We start from the raw sequence: 5,000 nt of genomic DNA, 5'->3' as shown, positions 1-5,000 counted from the left end.
GAGGGTGGCAAACGAGGCCCGCGCCTCTTACTCCTCGCTCTCTCTCGTTTCTCTTTCCTCCACACCTCCGCCACCGCATTTTCTCGCTCTCTCTCTTCCCTTCGCCTGCACGGCCCACGACCCTTCGTCGCGCACGCTTCTCGGTGCCGCGGCTTAAGGCCGCGAGAGAAAAACAACGGAAAGAAAAAAAAAAAAAAAAAGCCGGGCGGGCGGCCCCCACTCCGCCCGCAGGCCTAAAAAGCGGACCCCGCGTGCAAAACCCAGCCCCCGAGCCGGCAGCCACGGCAGCCGGGGCAGGCCCGACACCACGGGCCGCCCGGGCCTAGCGGCTCGATCGCGCCGGTCACCACCCGACGGGAGGGCGGGGCGCCGCCGCCCCGCCCGCGACGTATCTCGGGGCACTCTGTCGGGTTCGGGGTCCGCAGGGCCGAGGCGGCCCGGCCACCGCGGCCGGCCGCCAGCCACGCAGAAAAACTCGGCCCGCTCCGCGGGCTCCCCGGCTTAAGGCCGAGGAAGGGGGTCTCGAACAACGCACGGCTCCGGGAGGGAGGGAGAGCGGGGTGCCGCCACCCCGCGCACCCCTCGCCGGCCGACTCCCGTCACCGAGCCCCTGGAGCAACCGGGCAGGACGAGGCAAGGCCGCGCGCCCCACGGCACGTCCCCGCGGCACTTCCGACACGGACGACACACGCTGGGCAAAACAAGTCGGGAGGCGCGAGGAACGAGGCGGCGCCACCTCGGCAAGCCGGGCCCGTCCTCGGGGCTCTCGGGAAAGGCCGGGGGAGAAAAGGCCCCGGCGGCCTCGACACCGCCGAGCCCCGGTGTCACGCACCCTTCGTCGAGCCGTCGGCAGCCGACCGCAAAGAGCACGGCCGGCCGGAAAAGAACGCACCCGCGGGCAGGGCGGGGCGCCGGCTTAAGGCCGGGCAGCAAAAGGGACGAGGCGCCGCCGCCTCGCCCGCCACCATCCCCGGAGGGAATACACACTTTGGGGAGGGGAGGGCCCTCGCCCCACCCCTGAAGTCAACAACCGGACCGAAGAGGAACACGGCTCGCGGCCCTTTTCTCTCCTCCTCTCGGGCTCTGTCTCTCTCTCTCAACCCTTGTCTCTCTGTACCTCACACGGTTCTGTACCCATTCTCGATGGGCAAGACGGGGGGACCGGGACAGAGCCACGCGACTCGTCCCGCGTCAGGCGGCGCACTCTTTTTCCCTCCCTTCGCGCCGGCGACCGCACGCGCGGCCGCCGCTCTCGCGTCCGCCTCGGACACAGGCACTGCACCAGCCTGCGGGGATGCGGCCCGTCACACCCGCTCCCAGTAGACGGACAGACGGGTCCGAGGCCCCGAGCGCCTCCAAGACGTCGAGTCGACGCCACCGGGGCGCGGCGCCGGCGTGCGCCGCCGCCGACCTAGACGTAACCGGAGGATGGCGAGAACAGCGACCCCTTGGTGGACTTCCAGCCGCGCTGCGGAAAGCAGGTCTACCCGGCCCCCCCGCGGAAATCCGCCAAAGTCCAGCCGAAGCGGGGAAGACCTGGTCGCCGCGTCGCCGCCCGCCGCCGCGGCCGCCCCGCCGGCCTCTCCGCCGGCGGCCTCCCCGCCCCGGAGCCGGGTAAGACCTGGCCGGCCGGGGCCGCCCCGGAAGCGGGGCTAGACCTGTTCTCCGCGTCGCCGCCCGCCGCCGCCGCCGCCACCTCTCCGCCGCCGGCCTCTCCACCCCGGAGCCGGCTCGGCCTGGCCTTCCGGGACCGCCCCCGAAGCGGGGTAGACCTGTTCTCCGCGTCGCCGCCCGCTGCCGCCGGCCTCCCCGCCCCGGGGCCGGCTCGGCCTGGCCTGCCGGGGCCGCCCCCGAAGCGGGGTAGACCTGTTCTCCGCGTCGCCGCCCGCTGCCGCCGGCCTCTCCGCCCCGGAGCCGGCTCGGCCAGGCCTGCCGGGGCCGCCCCCGAAGCGGGGTAGACCTGTTCTCCGCGTCGCCGCCCGCTGCCGCCGGCCTCTCCGCCCCGGGGCCGGCTCGGCCAGGCCTGCCGTGGCCACCCCCGGAGCGGGGTAGACCTGTTCCCCGCGTCGCCGCCCGCCGCCGCCGCCGCCGCCTCTCCGCCGCCGGCCTCTCCGCCCCGGAGCCGGGTAGGCCCGGCCGGCCGGGGCCGCCCCGGGAGCGGGGCTAGACCTGTTCTCCGCGTCGCCGCCCGCCGCCGCCGCCGCCGCCACCTCTCCGCCGCCGGCCTCTCCGCCCCGGAGCCGGGTAGGCCCGGCCGGCCGGGGCCGCCCCGGGAGCGGGGCTAGACCTGTTCTCCGCGTCGCAGCCGCCCGCCGCCGGCTCTCCGCCGCCGGCCTCTCCGCCCCGGAGCCGGCTCGGCCTGGCCTGCCGGGGCCGCCCCGGGAGCGGGGCTAGACCTGTTCTCCGCGTCGCCGCGGCGCCGCCGCCGCCACCTCTCCGCCGCCGGCCTCTCCGCCCCGGAGCCGGGTAGGCCCGGCCGGCCGGGGCCGCCCCGGGAGCGGGGCTAGACCTGTTCTCCGCGTCGCCACCGTGGCCGCCCCGCCGGCCTCCCCGCCGCCGGCCTCACCGCCCCGGAGCCGGGTAGGCCCGGCCGGCCGGGGCCGCCCCGGGAGCGGGGCTAGACCTGTTCTCCGCGTCGCCGCCCGCCGCCGCCGCCGCCACCTCTCCGCCGCCGGCCTCTCCGCCCCGGAGCCGGGCAGGCCCGGCCGGCCGTGGCCGCTCCGGGAGCGGGGCTAGACCTGTTCTCCGCGTCGCCGCCCGCCGCCGCCGCCGCCGCCGCCTCTCCGCCGCCGGCCTCTCCGCCCCGGAGCCGGGTAGGCCCGGCCGGCCGGGGCCGCCCCGGGAGCGGGGCTAGACCTGTTCTCCGCGTCGCCACCGTGGCCGCCCCGCCGGCCTCCCCGCCGCCGGCCTCACCGCCCCGGAGCCGGGTAGGCCCGGCCGGCCGGGGCCGCCCCGGGAGCGGGGCTAGACCCGTTCTCCGCGTCGCCGCCGCGGCGCCGCGACCTCTCCGCCGCCGGCCTCTCCGCCCCGGAGCCGGGTAGAGACGGCGTCCCGGGGCCGCCCCGGGAGCGGGGCTAGACCTGTTCTCCGCGTCGCCGCCGCGGCGCCCCGCCGGGCTCTCCGGCGGCGGCCGGCGGCCGCGCCTGGCCCCCGAGCGGGCTAGACCTGGCCTCCCGACGAGGCCGCTCTCTCTCGCGACCAACACCTATTTTCGACCGACTCCTCTCTCCCCCCTCCCCCCTTTCTTTTTTATTATTTTCTCATTTTTTACATGTGCTGGAAGAACGGCTCTCCCTCTGGCTCGGGACAAGAAGCTTTTCTGGGGAACAATACTCTCGGCAAACTGGAATTCATTTCCTTTCCCGCCCAGAGCCCTCCCGGCCGGCTGCGCCCCGCCCGGCCCTCGGCCCACTGACACGCCGTGCCGCCAAAAGGTCGTGGCCCGCCCGCCCCCTCCCCCCCCCACCCCCTCCCCCCCGGGATTCTACGCGGCCCCGCCCCCCCACCACAACCTATGGGGAAACAGCTGGGAAGGGGCAGCAGGGACGTGCGGGCCGAACCTGGCACCACGCCGCCGGCACCCCGCCCCGCCTCGTCCCGCCCCAGTCCGCGCCCCGCCCCGCCCCGCCCCGCCCCCGGCCCCGAACCCCGCCCCCCCTCCACGCTCCCTCCCCCCCGACCGAGGCCGTGGCGGGGCGGCGGGCAAGCGGGCGGCCGCTTTCCGGCCGGTTCTTTCACGGTCCGCAGAGGTCTTCGGCCCTCGGCGCGGGTCCAGGGGGCCGTGGGGGCTCGAGGCCGAGGCGCCCGGGGCCGGCACGAAGGCGCCGGCACGAAGCCCGCGTTCGCGGAGATGGACAGGGTGACACACACGGCCCCTCCCCCCGCCCCCCCTTTCCCCCACGCTCACGCCCCGATGCCGCCCTCTCGTGCTGCCACACGCACACACCCCCTCACGCCCACACACACACACACACACACACACACACACACAGAGGCAGGCAGGAAGGCAGGCAGGCAGGCAGGCGGGTGCGCAGGCACCCTTAGAGTCGCATGCCCTCTCTCCCCGCCCCGAGCCCGCTCCTGCCCCTGCCCTGTGTGCGGCTGCCGCCCATCAGCGGCCGAGGTGGGCACCCCGCCCTCCACCCTCGGCTTCCTCGGCGCCCCCTTCAGCCGTCTCCCGCCCCCACCTTCAGCCGTCTCCCGCCCCCGCCCGGCGACGGCTGGGGGCGCCCCGCCCTCCACCCTCAGCCTCCCTGGCGCCGCTTTCAAACTTTTCCCGCCCGCGGCTCTTCTCCCGTCGACGCGGTCGGCGCAGCGGCAGCGGCGGCAGGGCGAGGAGCAGGCTGACAGGCGCCGAGGCGGCCAGGGCCTCGGCCGGGCGGCCCAGGAGAGCCGGTCCACCCAGGGCTCGGGCGAGCCAGGTCCGAAGGCCGGCCGCGGACGCCAACGGGTCTAGCCAGGGTAAGGTCGGCCGGGGAACACGGGTCCGCCCGGGATCTGAGCATCGGGTCCCGACTCGGGCCCGGGACAGCCGGTCTGGGCAGGAGCCGAGCGGCAGGTCCAAAGGCCGGCGGCGGAACACAGGTCTACCCAGGGGATTTGCAGCCACGGAGCAGGTGCTGCCGCCGACAACAGGTCTACCCCAGGAAACAACTCCGGCCGCGGACAGCTGGTCTACCCCAGGAACTAAGTCCGGCCGCGGACAGAAGGTCTACCCTTTGGAAACGACGCCGGCCGCGGACAGCAGGTCTACCCCGCGGCCTTCGGCAGCCAGGGACCAAGGCCGTCCGCGGACAGAAGGTCTACCCCAAGAAACGAGGCCGGCCGCGGACAGAAGGTCTACCCCGGGGCAGTCGGCAGCCAGGGACTAAGTCCGGCCGCGGACACCAGGTCTACCCCTTGGAAACGACTCCGGCCGCGGACAGCGGGTCTACCAAGGGGGCCTTCGGCAGCCAGGGACCAAGTCCGGTCGCGGACAGCAGGTCTACCCCGGGGCAGTC

The sequence above is a fragment of the Chamaea fasciata genome, unplaced genomic scaffold (genome assembly GCF_029207755.1).
Source record: "Chamaea fasciata isolate MVZ Bird 193981 ecotype frontalis unplaced genomic scaffold, bChaFas1.0.hap1 SCAF_75, whole genome shotgun sequence".
Classification (NCBI taxonomy): Eukaryota; Metazoa; Chordata; class Aves; order Passeriformes; family Sylviidae; genus Chamaea; species Chamaea fasciata.
This window is presented reverse-complemented; position numbering follows the sequence as displayed.